This window comes from Apostichopus japonicus, chromosome 3 (genome assembly GCF_037975245.1).
Source record: "Apostichopus japonicus isolate 1M-3 chromosome 3, ASM3797524v1, whole genome shotgun sequence".
Taxonomy (NCBI): domain Eukaryota; kingdom Metazoa; phylum Echinodermata; class Holothuroidea; order Aspidochirotida; family Stichopodidae; genus Apostichopus; species Apostichopus japonicus.
Window position 1 is genome coordinate 1,265,610 of NC_092563.1, and position 14,875 is coordinate 1,280,484.

Genomic DNA, 14,875 nt, shown 5'->3' on the forward strand with positions numbered 1-14,875 from the left:
CCACCTTGTTCTCAGACGATTGCAAAGCTTCTGTCTCCAGGTTTATGAAGATATATCCACAATTCCATGTATTTATCTGCTTTCAATCAACTTTGTTTTACCGGTTTAAGATTTTGGCGACGTGAGAATTTTGGATCCCACCAGTGCATGAGACGATCCTTATACAATAATAAACTCCCTCAATCTCAAGGTGAAACCATGGGAATTGGTAGGTTAGTGATACTCAAATGTTTTTGAGTATTCCACGAATCTAATACGTTATAGTGAATGATTAAGGGTACATATATGGTTTAACGCGTGTGAGACGTTTGTTAACAAAGCCTTGGTTAAACTATTAAAAGTTGCTTCTGTCAGTACACAGTATAGGCTATTAAAAACTATATGTATCCCTTTTCACGAGAAGTGGAAGAGAGCTCAATGCACATAGAAAGTGAGATGATAAATTTTAAATTTCATATATATATGTCTTGTCCACCTGTCACACATGGGGCACAGGGTTATCTCTCTCCTCCTCCGTTCCCAAACCTTTTTCCAAAATAGCTTACATTTTATAACACACGCACGCAAAATCGTATACACTGGTAACATATCATAACACTGGTAAACAAGCTTTCAATTTTTATCCAATCGGCCGAGATTTTAGCCATGTAAACTATATTAAAATGTTCAAAATACTGGATATGATTAGCCTAATATTGATTCGTTGGGTAGAAATTATGCAAGTAGGTAATAACTCAATCAACATAGAAGCTAACTCTACTGTAGTCAAATACGCGTCACTTTGGCTGTAGCCAGTATAAAGCAAATGATACATTGGTGTCACGATGTGATACCAGTTTGAAGTTGTACTTAGTTTATAGCTTACAGCAGATTTTCCAGTTTTTCTGCCGGTAACAGTGACAACCTGGTCAAATTTAGGGGGGTGGAGCGCCCCCTGTATACGCTCTTGCAATCAAGCAAAGCGTATTATTTTCAGCAGGTGCGTTATGGCTCTATGTATAAATTTCTGTGATTCACAAGATCAGTTCCTCTACCAGTTATCCATGAATCCTTTTATCTGTATATATCTTTTCATGTCCAGTGATCATGACCGCGGTATATGCATATTAGCTTCATGTCATGCATGGCACACAAGCTGTGCTCACCCCTGAAACCGATCACAGAAATATAGGAGTGACGGTGGACTCGGAATCGAAAGAAAGTGTTATAAGAATTTGAAGAATAAATTAAATGAAAATAAACACTGCTGGGCATAAGTAAGGCTCTGGTGAGTCCATCAACCTCACTAGACTGAGCCTGCCCCCTTCACACTAGTCATGGCTGCAGTGCCTCACGTTCTTTTGCCTCAAACGCGGTACCTTGCTCCTGATTTTCGCACTACGAAAATATGAATTAAATACAAGTGTCTTACCTTAGCAGATTTGAACCTAGCAAAGGTTGGTCTTGTCAGTTGAGAAACGGAAATGTCATACACTGTAACTGTAGGTTATCTTATCTATTCCAGCGAGTGGCGATACCATGCACATTCTTCCTATATATACTGACTATATTTACCGAGATGCCTACAATTGTGTTTAAGTATTTTCCGGAGTCGACTTTTGCAGCTTTTACAACTGATAAATACTGATAAATATTGCATGCTGGGAAGAATAAGCAGCCATTATAGAAATGATATAGTAATGAATCCAAACTGCTTCTAACCGTTATGAACTTTAGGCATAATAGTAGTCTTGATATTTCATATAGTTCAAGCGACAAGAAATATTCATTTTAATCCATTAACTCAAACTCAAGCATCAACTCAAACAAAACACGTCTTTTCACTTCATATGTAATGCACTATAAACATGTTAACTCAGGTGATAAAACTTTTCTCATTTAAGTTTGTATTGCATTTGAGGATCTGACCTGAATGGTCTGTGTGTTAGACTTAGATATCGTCGCTGTACATGGTAAGCCTGAAATGTCTATATAGTTGAATTTCTCTAGTAGTATGGAAAAAAAACCTTTAGACGGTCATTATAAAATTATACAAAAATGCAAAAATTATAAATAAAAAAAAACGTTGGCTGGCTAACCAAATTACATTTTCACAGGTATGTGTGTTTTTTATGTGTATCATTTCAGAATAAACTTGGATTTCTCCTGGTTACGAAACCCTCCTTACCTCAGCTGACCAGGACTCGAACCCACCGTATCCACCTGCCTATCCTGCAGACGATGTAGGCTACAATGCTATGGGGGGGGGGGGTGATTATTTCCAAGTTGTCACACTTTACAAAGCGTGGTGATGCCTTTTTACCTCAAATACTTCAAATTCCGCTGTTATGTGATAAATCGTCGTATAAGGATTATCGTTTACGGTGAAGCGAGATCAAATAATCATACGAAGTCTCTGTGTTGGAAGTAATGTTAAACATTATCCCCACCCCCACATCTCCATTCGACTTGACTTGGATCATGTGTAACAACATTTACTTTATAACTGTACGGTTGTTTGTATAACTCGTATGTGTTTTCAATTGTGGTTATTTTGCCGAGTTATTCACTCGGTTCTTCAGTGAATAAGTGAGTGTGAAATATTATAAAGAAGAACATTATCATTTCAAACTGAACTGCCGTGAAGACAACATTCACTCTTTTGTTGCCAAATGTATTCACAACTACCACCAAAATTTGGAAAGTTGTGGTTTTGATATTCATCAGATGCAGAAAATTTCCGGCATTTTTTAAAATATTATTAAATAAATCCTATTAAGTAACCGGATTATCCCTTTACGATTAGGTTTCTTATCCATGTGTTATACCAGGGAGTTGTTATGGAACAACTCCCTGGTACTACTCGCGCACCTTTGCAAGTGCAAAAAAAAAAAACAAAAAAAAAACTAATCCTCTTTTACCAGCTGTAGTTGCCAGAGATCTATGTGATGAACAACTCCCCCAAAATAACTAAATAAAATCTTCTTTTCTTTAGCAGATATCTTAAAAGTCGTGCCTGTGATCTGCCATTTTGTAAATCTGTGACGTCATAGTGCCTCTTTATAGAATTTGAAACCTTTAATGATTGTATCCTTGTTTTGCCTGTCATGTTTTTCAAGGTAGAATGTTAACGATGAAACCAATGTCATCATTCGTGCAAGTTAAAGAGGCTGAATATTTTAGATTCAGCATATGAAAATTGTAATCAATAAAGAAATACATTAAAGAATTGAAGCATAAGGGGCTTGAAAATATCATATTTAGACTTGATCAAGTCGGCAGCCTTATGTGTGAAAAACTGTTTAATTTTTGATAACTCCCCAACTGGAAAAACATTGTCCTATGGTTTTGACATAAACAGTTATCTCTATATCACATAGACCACTACATATGTCGTTATATATCGTTATGTCAGTTATATGTGCATGCCGGTGTAGCAGTACAAACTGTCGCAAATATTCCATATTCAGTAAACACTGTCCTAGTCCCACTGGGACAATTTATACTGGATTTACCAGTACATTTGGTCTTCCCGGACCTTTTGTACAAGGCCAGATGGTACAGACTGTCTCCCGGACAGTATATGCTATGGTTAAACGAAGGGGGACATTATTTACCGGTTGTATATTTTGTTGTAAATTGTGTCCCCTGAACACATTGTCCACCCTAGCAGGTACGTTAGGGAAGCAAAAATTTAATTAGTAATGGACTCTGGCAGTATCCGTATTTGTCACATTTGGGCTTCCGTATGTTTAGCAGTAAGTCGATCGTGCCGTGCGACAACTAAAAATGGAAAAGTTAGCAGAAAACGCGAGACAAATTGCCGATATTCTAAGAGATGAGAGCTATCCAAGTGGTTTCACAAAAATAAAACAGAGAAGGATCTTATGGAGAAAAGGTCAGTTTTTCAGACTGGCTGAAATGGAACTCTTGTGTTATGAAACTGAAGGAAAGTTTTGCTATCTAGGGCTTCTCAACTCGCCCAAATCGAGGCAGCTCATACTAGTGGCATCTAAGGTAATGTCTGTAACTTACAGTATAGGATACACACTATGCCTATGGTTGTTAAATGGCGAACGGCCATTCCACAGTTAAAATATAACCAGGCCTCTATAGGCCTGATTGGTGCACAAATCATGATATTCTTTTACCACGTTTGGTTATTTGTAAAAACTCATTCGCATAAGTCAAGCAATTGCTTATGCAACATTATAATCAGTTCTATGTTTGAGCAAAGTTGTTAGTGTATGAACAAAGTTATTAGGGCCTAGTTCTTTTCGTTTTGTTTTCCCAATCCATTTTGTCATAACAAATTTTTGTGAAAAATATCATAAATTTCCACCCTTTATCGCTCTGCCTATCATAGAAGTTAACAATCATAACCAAACCATATCACTAAAGCTTACAGAGATAGTCTGGTCTACATGCATGCGACAATATAACATGCAACTAATGGACTATAGCCTAGCCTATTTCTAGAGGAAAGTGGCACTAATACTGTACGTAACATATTCATGTCATTAATTTGGTTGGTACTATATTGAAAGCCTGATAGTATTTTTTTGGGTGTGCCATATTCACTACATGCCAAACCGCACAGAAGAAAACTTCATAAACATCTATACCCCAATAGTGGCGATGCAATATGTACAATAATGGAAATATTCCATTTCAAACACTGATATAGAGTTGTAATTCAATTTTAGTGGCACTTTAGCTAGAATTACCAATCCTGCAGCCCATTATAATTGTGGGTTTTTTTAGGGGGGGGGGGGGGGACAAAAAAACATGATATCTCCTTGATCATAAATTTTCTTATCTCTTTGAAGGTGCTCATCTCGGCATAGATAAACCAGACAACAGAATATGTCGAGATTCTGTTGGAAAACTATCAACGTTGATGTAACAAGATATGTTCAACTGGATGTCAAAGCGTCATTATTGTCCTGTAGACCCACGAACAATTCTCCATAACATTCCTGTAACTGGATTATGGAAACAGGTAAATTCTCAAACTGTTCTAATTTTACAGGTTGTCCGCAGCATGCAGTGAAGATTAACTTTAGTTAAAGTCACTCTGTCTGGACAAATTGAAAATTTACAAGTTTAAAGGTAGCCTGTATAGGCCCTAAATTTTGGTCACTTTAATTGTCAGAAGTTTTCAAAAAGTACTTTCCTGGGGTAATAACCCTTTAAATTGTGCCAGACATTCTAAATGATGACACTAGCTGATTGAATGTCCCAGTGAGGTAAATGTCCTCCAGGGTAGTAATAAACATACTTTAAGAATTTTGACCAAAGTGAAAATCTGGCATTATTTAGGGCCAATACAGCATACCTAAGCGTACCACTTTTCTGGTTTAGTGGTTTAAGCGATTGTAAATATATGGTACAGTATGGTTTAAGTTACATTTTCATGTATGCAAGATAAAAATATTTGGCCTAAATCCACCAACACCCTGTTTCTATCAGATATCCCACTATTTTGTTTATCTAGATCTGTGTACAGAATGAAGCAATGGAATAGAACAACAGTCAAGGCAAAACCTGCAACTTGTAAATGTTTTTGAAATTAGCACCTAAATCAAATGCTGGCTTCTTTCTTAACAGGTTGGTGTTGATCTTATTGTCCGCTGCCAGTGACAGCTGCCAGCGACTGTACATAATAATACTGTCTGACTTCTATTCAAAGTGGCCTGAGACTAAGGCAGTGCCTGACAAAACTACAGCATCAACTTTTAATTTCATTACTGATGTAATGAGGTAAACATATCTAAAACATTTAATAATTTTCTGTTCTTAGTGCCAATAATGAATGGCACCATATCTGTTACTTGTACCATGAAAATAACTGATAGTGCATGGCACAATGGTCAACACTGCTGTGTTTGAGTATAACTATTTCCACATAGGTGTAAAGCATACAGAAAGGTCATGAAGGTAGGTGAGAACCGAGAAAGTGTACTGTAAATCTTTGCAGGTGTAGTTCCCATTAATAAGTAAATGTTTCTTTTCCTATATTTACTTGCAAAGATCCCACCTCTGGTTCTTAAGTGGCATATAGCCAGACAATTGTCTTTATTTGGTCTACATCCCCAAAAAGAGATTTTTCCTGGACCTGTTTCACAGAAGCAGACACAGTTTATTTGTTCAAACAAATGATGAGTAAATAATTAAGACCACATTCCACAGCTAGACATCACCTATTGTGTGTTGTTTTTCAAAAAAGTGTTGGATAGTGTGTGAACTTATTACTACTTCGCTGTTTGGACAGGAACCTCGACAAGATAAGAGAGATAATGTATCAACTGAGTTTTGGTACCATTTCTCGGTTAGGCCCCTTGAGGAAAATTGCTAAATGTGATTGTGTGTGTATTGGTGTGGGGATATTTTCTGAAACCTGGGAGAGGGACCTCTTTTCTTTGGCAAAATAAGGCAATTTTTAGGTCTCTTTGATTCAAATGATGTATAATAGTACAGTTTACTATAATAATGGTTAGCCAGCATTATTTGTTTTTGCATTTGGGTCGTACAGAGGGTGTTTTGAACCCCCACGGATCCTGATTCAGGACTATTAATGTTTGATTGGCATTAAACAGTCAGACCATGAACAATTACATCAATAGAGCACCAAAAGGCATCAAACTTCTGTTGTATCCTAGCTTACTCTAATTTGATAAATGTCTGATATTTAATTTAATCAATATGTCACATATGTTGTATTGGCTCATGTGGTTAAAACTTAGTTTTTTGTAGTAAAATGTATGATATATTACGCCAAAATTATGACATGCAATCTCCAATAAGAAAAGGTTGAGCCCATAAACATGTAGGTGTCACAATTAAAGATCATACAATTAACTCAATGCCTAAGCATAGTTCAGTTGTACACTATACAGTCTACACTTAACCAATATGGTGAATGTTAATTATCTTTGTAGTGGAGCTTAAACATAAACCTTTCAAAATGGTAATTGATTTTATATATGACTTACAGTGTGGCATTCACTACTCATAATATTGCTTTCAACTTTTATTTTGCACATATTTGGTTGTACTGACAGTCTCATCTCTGACCACAAACGGAGGGAGTATCTATGAAGTTAACAGAAGACCCCAGAAGACATGTCTAGACAATTTTCTTGGCAGTTTAACTTTGTTGCCGACAATAATGCTGTCGGCTGCTAGGGTACACGTTGTCAGTCCGACACGTTTTCAGTCAAAATATAAAATACACGTTCTCAGTCCGAAAAAAACGAGTTTTCAGTCCGACACGTTTTCAGTCCGAAAATAAAATACACGTTTTCAGTCCGAAAATGAGATAGACGTTTTCAGTTAGGGAATGAAAGCAGTTTTAATGCCATAATATCACCAATAAACGGTGACAGCCCTAACTGATAGTAAAAAAATCGATTGAATCTTTTGTATTAAGTCTCACATCACCGGCCTCAACAAAGTCTTGGGACCCCTTAACAACTATCAGTTCTACAAACATATGTAATCCGTTCTTCGCTCCTTAATCAGCTTCCTGTATATTCATGGTTTGTTTGGTTCTAATTCCATCAATGCAATTTACACTTTAAACCTAGCGGTCCCAGGGGACCGAAAATTCCAATATATTTTCTAAAACTTTACTCCTTATTTGTCAATTATGAGTATATACGAAAGATTCAATCGATTTCTTTACTATCAGTTCGGGCTGTCACAGTTAATTGGTGATATTATGACATTAAAACTGCTTTCATTCCCCAACTGAAAACATTTTCGGACTGAAAACGTGTATTTCATTTTCGGACTGAAAACGTGTATTTCATTTTCGGACTAAAAACGTGTATTTTATTTTCGGACTGAAAACTTGTCGGACTGAAAACTTGTCGGACTGAGGGGTGTACCCCGGCTGCTACACGTTCAAGCAAAGACAGGCCATTGACTTTACACTGCCATTCGTTCGGTGGAAATCCATATATTTTTCATTTCAACTTGACCCGATGTGACGCTCGAAATTCTTTATCACCTCATTGCTTCATAAAATAACAAATAAGAAGGCGTGTTTCTTGGTTCTGGAAATTGTGTTCAAGATAACTTCTCATAGAAAAAACATATAACCGAACATAGTCTGCTTCCTGTTGTAACGTTATTATAACATGTATAATCATTTTTTCACTCTTTGCCCAGTCTGATATATAGATTCAGAATATTATGTTTGTGACTATCATCCAATTTCATGTTTTGATTTTTACTTAATCAAATTTCTTTGAACAAACTTATCTCTACAAAATTGAAGTATTTGAAAGTGTGAGAAACATGATGAGACAAAGACTCTAGCATATTGCAACCTGCTCTGTCCTATTTGCTTTATTTTTCTTTCACTTTTTTTGGGCTTTGTTTTTTGTATGTTTGCAGCTCTTTTGAAGAAGATATTGTTACGAGAAAGCAACGTACTTTTCTCGTGTGTATGTATTTTCTATCTTGCCTGTTTCACCGTTTTAAAATGTTTGTTACTTCAATGTTTAAGTTGGGAGGTCTCTAGTTTGTGTAACTTGAGTATCAGTTTATTGCTGGCTGCGGAAGTTGGTTCTTGCTGCCGGGGCTTTATGTAAACAGTCCGGTGGACAAGGCCTCCTTTGTTCTTAATATACGGGGAAATTATTAGGGGTGCGTAGACAGTGGGGCGGGGTTAGCTCATATTCGTATAGCACTGTAGAGAGCGTTGACCGGCTATATTTGGGTTATAGCACTTGTCAATCTTACTGGCTATTTCATAATTGGTCAGTTAATCGTGTATAGGATTCTACACAGTTACGGGGTCATTTATAATGTCGTGCAAGGAGCGTTTTTAGGCATTAAATTGGGGTATATTTAGTGTAAGTTGCTAGGCAGAATCTATGCCGAAATTGTACGTTGTTTAGGGACTTAGGTTATTTTTGGCTTCTGCAGAGGGTCGAGTTATGCACTCTGCAGCTGCGCTGCGTAGCTGCTTGAGCCTACATGCATTCTGCAGCTGCGCTGCGTAACTGCTTGTGCCTGCGCAAGGTCGTCGCAGCGTAGGGTTCGCGGGCTGACGAATCTCATCGTTAGCCGCGCTGCGTTGTCCTTACGCTGCGTCGCCCTTGACGCAGTACCGATAGTTAGCCTGCGTTGTGCTTTCGTTGTCTTCGACGCAGCGCCTGGTTAGCTGCGCTGCTAGGCAGCTTACACATTAGGGATTAGCCTGCCTTGGCAGGGCTAGTTGATGTACGCCACCCTTGTTATTGTGTTTAGGTTACTGTATTAATTTCTGTATATATTATTTGTTTATCATTTAACGAAAGATGTACGGCAGGTACATTGTTTATCTAATTATACTGTTTAAACTCTTAATGCACTGTTAGTGTACTTCTTTTCAACGGTGTCCTCGAGTCTCTCTCTACAACCCCCTTCCTCAATTGCCAACTGGGTACTTCACCATACCACCGAAGCGGAAAGCGTTACAATATCTTTCTCTTTTCTAAAGTGAACCAATTTTTGTCCATTAAGAAAAATTTCATAATTAGAAAAAAACGATCATTTATCACTGGAATTGCCTGGAATGCCATTTGTCTATACAATGAATATTTGCTTCTCGCATGGCCATCACAACGGGGTTTAGGGGGCAGGGGATGGGGGCGGGGGCATGGCCCTCCACCTTGTTGAGAGGGAGAAAACCTTGACTCGACGATTGAGTGAGAAAAATAAGGAAGTGTAAAAAAGTGGTAATGAAAGTCAAGAAACAGGTGTCAGGCCCGTACGAGAGGGTTGGGGCAGTGATGACATTTTCAAGGTCAGGGAAGTATCTTCCAGCTACCTCAGGGTTGTTATTAGCAAACAAAAATATTTTGGAACTCATCACAGATAGGTCACGGACTTAAGAAGACACCTCCCCAGGACACAAATCGATAACTTACCATCCCAACACCCCCCCCCCCTCCCTCCTTGCACTCACAACTCTGTGTATGGGCCTGAGTGTTGTATACAACATTGCCGATTTCGTTTAGGACGTAACTTGAAAACACCCTAGGTTCCCGTCCTATAATGAGCTTTACGCACGGATGAAATTTCATATTGGCTCGGCTACTCTCGCAGACCTATGAAGTACAATTACCATAATTGCCAAATACCCACTGTGTGATGGGGAAATGCGGCTACAATGAAGTTTGAACTCCTTTAAGTTCGTAATCTTTTATCCCTACATTTATCATTTGTTGTTGTAGCTGTTGCTCTCCCGTACCCGCCGTCCATTGGGAAGGAAGTTAGGTTGATGCGATCTCTCCCTCTGTAAAGATGACTATGAACGCAAAATAGTGGCCGAATACAACATGCAACGTATACGGAGGATTAAATAGCAGCAATCACAACAACACATGATTAACATCTTTTACAGATGGAAGACTTGTAACCTTTTTTTTCTTCTATTTTTTGTTTTGTAGCAACGCACAACGCCTCATTTATGTCATGAACATCTAACTATGTATGCATCTGTTTTAATGATTGATATAATCGCGAGTTCCTGCTATAAGGAGGATCTAAAATACATAAATAATGAAATTCATTGCCTTTTGAATGTCGTATTGCCTACATTTTATGCGGGACAAAATTTACTATGAAGTATTTGCGGACATTCTGTACCAGGACATTTCGTCCAGCCGGACTATATTTGCTGTGAGGTGGGGACACAATTTTCAGCAGATAATGTCCGACCGGACTAAATATACTGGTACAAAGTGTCTCCGCAGACACTTTGTACAGGGGACACTCTGTACTGTCACACCGGCTATCATTCCTCACAGTAGCTGTCTAATCGTTGCCATGGGTATAACACAGCAGGGGAGCTATCGTTGCCATGGGTATAATGTAATACAGCAGGTGAAGAGGTTACACAGCGTAAACTATATATTGCTGCATTAACATCCTATAGAGCTCAATGATACTGTCTTTGATAGCCTCATAGTATAGATTCAATCTCTGTGTTGTTTTCATTTTCCCAGTTCTCGATGGTTTTCACGGTTGAGATTACTAAGCGAGCTACAAGCTGTTGGTAGGGATGTCAGGTTGTTGTCATTGATCATAAAGCATTTCCTGAGATTGAAGGACAATTCCGTTATTATAGAAACATATAGTTACACTTGTTACCATGTTAACGAGCTGAGATAATCATGACAAATCTGTTTCCGGTCTGGATTTCTTCTAAGCACTTACATGTGACCAGGCGATAGTACATAATCTAGCATATAATATCTAGAATGGGCCATTGACTGTGAAATTAATTCGTCAATGTTATGTGGTCTCTAAAGCTCTGTAGAAGTTTTCACTCATAAGTTAGTAAATACCACACTGAGAGCGGAGTGGCGGGGGGGGGGGGGGGTGGGGGTGAAATGTACACCCTACTTAATTCTAGCCCAATCAGCTAGTTGAGCTTGCCATTGCACACCCTGTAAATTATCTTGCAGTTAAGGCTTCTGTCCATATATAGAGTAAATTATTTTGCCGACAAATTTTCATTTTCATAATCAGGGTTGTTTATCTCAAGTAGAAGAAAGAGAATTACTCATATGCATATTATATATATCCATTTATCATTAACATTAACGTGATAAGCGAAGTTGACTATACATAGGGCTTAGTTATTATACGATTACATGAAAATCATAAGTTTGAATTGACCCTACTTTTTATTATTTCTTAATGTAACCCGATGGACATTCCGGGCTTCTGTAAGACTGTCCAGAGGATTATGCTGTATTTATTTGTTATGCAATTTATGTGCCCAGACCAAGTAATGGAACTGAAGAGTATAGCAAGGTGAAATAACCTACACTGGTTTCATTATTGCCAAAGAGACAATTAATCACTTTATTTACTCATGATTTAATTAATACAATGTTTTGGGATGGTGGTTGGATCTGTTTAGTATGAATCTCTTAATATTTCCAGTCATGATTTGATTAGGAATGCTTGGCTCTAAGTTCCTTTTCGAGTGTATTCGACGGAGTCGGTATTCTGACCAATTCCTATTCTGAGAAGTGCTTTATTTTTTAAATTAAAAATTTTGTTAGCTTTTTAGATGGGACCATCCTGTTTAATGCCATAGTATACATACCAAAGCACAAGTGTCCAGCTTCCCCTCACCCAGATGAGATACTGGTGGTACATGTTTAATATGCAAATGGCTAATTAATGTTACAATCAGCCAGCAGTGGCTGATTGGCTTAGAACGGTTGCTAACCCGACCACTAAAGTTGTCCGGCCAATCATAGTTAAGGGGTGAACTTATGGCACCGTAATCTGTATTTAGAATCCATGCTAACCATGAGATGAGGGAGAAGAAGATTATTGTTGATATTTATCTTAAAGAGCCTGAGAAGTTTGCCTTTTCTCTGGAGAGATTCCCGTCTCAGAATCTCCCATCTGTATAGTATATAGCCTCTTATTCTTTTCTAGTTGGCTAGAAAGTTTTAAGTCCAAAGATGTGACTTAGATATTTTCTTTGCACATGTTGTAAATATTTTCCATATCTAACCTCAATGCACAACATCTTGAAGTTTCTGCACCGGACAAAGTTGTTGTACTACTGACCATGTTTTTCCTACGTTTGTAAAGGAACTCGGTCACTTTCGTTACTTAAAGTATACTCAGAGATGAAGTTTCCTTCCTCTAATAAGTTTGAACTTACCTATTGAAGCCGATTACGTATTGATGTTTAACCTGGAACTCTAACATGATCACATATCTCAAGTATCCAGTGTTCTGAATATCATCGAGGAGAACTGATTATTTCCGTTATCCGGAACGGCATGTCAAATCATGCCTCACTGCACCTTGTGTCATGTTGTTTGGATACTGTACATTTCCATTTCCGACGTACACATTAGCGATCGTCACACGCAAAAACATCAATCATTTTGATACACTGAAACACAAACGGACGACGATCAACGAACAACTAAATATGTGGCGCTCTTCAAAAATAAAAACCAATTCGAACTAAATGGACGATCTCGCGCAAAATTCAAAACAAAACACGAAAAAGAATACAGCGATATTAGAAAGAACCCAAGCTATTCATGCAAAGAGCAATAACTGTTAATGACGTCATGAAACTTTTTTTTTTCTTCGGCGCACCTAAGTGACATGAGCCTTAGTTCCTTTTTAGAGAAGGAACCCTACCATGTGCCGGGATTTGCATGCACTGTGTTATTTATACACAGCACTGCGTGTTGATACAATGCCAAATCAGCAGTACAAAAATCCTGATTACTTCGGTTGACGTTTCCTAAAATTGAACTAACGAAAACCACTCTTCCCATAACATTTGTCAATATTGTCCTCCAATCGTTGATACCTATACTTTTAGTCATTTCTGTGATCGCATAGCATACTCAAGGTGCATTCAACATCGTCAGTGGTGCGTCATGTACATATGTACGTAATATTATGGTGCGCGAAGTATGACATAAGTCCTGAAATCGACATATGTCGAATTAAATTGACATATGTCGGTTTCTCGTGCTCTCATTGGACGACCAGTTGCACATGTTGTGTTGTGCTCTGATTGGAAGAAACCGACATATGTCAAATTTAATTGTCATATGGCGATTTGCGTGCTATGGTTGAATTATAAATGCATATTAACAGGCCCCAGAATCCAAGCAGTTGAAATTAGAATAGCTAGACGTAATGTTCACAGCGTTCTTTTCATCAAGATTTGCATAAATGCCAAGATTGGAGATTAGGACCATGCATGGAAGAACCAACAAAAAAAAAACCCAGCAGTATCTTGATATGCATTAATTGGTTGTGCAAACCTATCCGGACAGCATTGCTTTTTGTCAATGCCAATATAGTCAACAACCGGATCTTAGCATCATACCTGGCTAGACGCGACCTCAAGACGAGTTTCCATGTAGCACATACAGGTACAGTTGACATACTGTTGTATATATACTGTGGACAACCCTCCTGATATTGTTTAAGATAAAAACATTTCGGATCGATATTTCTTGAATTCGACAGCTAATGACTTCCTTCCCACAAGCACAGCATGATGCTGGACAGCCAATCAACAGTTATGATATGGATCGGATAAAGAAAATTCGCAGCATTGACAGCGATGGAAGTTTGAAACCGAACACAATAGGAGGTCCAGCGTTCGAGCCCTGGTGGGCTTAACTGGTAAGGTGGAGTTTTCAACTAGGAGATAGCCACAACTATTTCATTTGAAAAGGCCTTGTAAATGGTAAAAGAATCCAAGATGAACCGGTCAGTCACATTACGTGAAGTATACCTCATCAAATGCGCCCGGAATTATTCTACGCTGTTGCTTATACCCGGGAGCAAATATTGGCTAAGCCTATACCGCCGGAGGCGTGACTTTAATAAATAAATCATTACAAATTCATTATCATTCTTGAACTCAAGGAAGTACATCGCTTGCCTTGAGGAAAGAATAATAATTCTTAGACCTGGTCTCCTAGCCGTATCCATGTAAGAAGATAAGAAGTACTTCTTTACGATAAAAACACGTTCTATGATTCAATATGATTTATTTATTTATTTATTAACAATAATAACATGTTAATTTTAAGCTATATCTTGCATTACATTCAGTTAATATAGCCTATACTACCAAGCTGATCCTTGAAAGGAATGGTAGTCAAGGTACCTGAATACACATTCTGTTACTTTAGTTCATCAAATCGCAACACTGAAAACTTGAGATGAACAGTAAAAAAGAAACAAATGCAAATGAAAAAATGATGGAAAAAATTACATTGAGGCTTAAATGTTTGAGAAACAAACCTTTGTATGTATTGTTGAATGTAAAAGGTTAATATCTCAGAAGAGGCAAATGTTTATAGTATTTTAGCATCAGTCAAGCGAT

At 37.9% G+C, this 14,875-nt stretch overlaps 1 protein-coding gene and 1 long non-coding RNA gene across 6 annotated transcripts in view; one reads left to right on the forward strand and one right to left on the reverse strand.

Moving 5' to 3' along the window:
* Window positions 1–12,875, reverse strand: part of LOC139959228 (carbohydrate sulfotransferase 15-like) — a 30,016-nt gene extending 17,141 nt beyond the window's left edge. For 2 of the 4 annotated variants that reach the window (XM_071956800.1, XM_071956796.1), the window contains exon 1: window positions 12,668–12,874. The gene's annotated coding sequence lies outside the window, so the exon portion shown is untranslated. Of the gene's footprint in view, window positions 1–1,411; window positions 1,564–12,667 lie in introns of those variants that run through there. The other 2 variants (XM_071956801.1, XM_071956797.1) reach the window with 2 other exon arrangements.
* On the forward strand, window positions 74–9,527 carry LOC139959320 (uncharacterized). Of its 2 annotated transcripts, none has more exons than XR_011789986.1 (5): window positions 74–212; window positions 2,128–3,996; window positions 4,809–4,981; window positions 5,590–5,742; window positions 7,044–9,527. It is a non-coding gene; the product is annotated as an uncharacterized lncRNA (long non-coding RNA). The 2 variants fall into 2 exon arrangements; XR_011789987.1 differs by having other exon boundaries at window positions 2,128–3,877; window positions 7,044–9,525.
* Window positions 12,876–14,875: the final 2,000 nt, after the last annotated feature.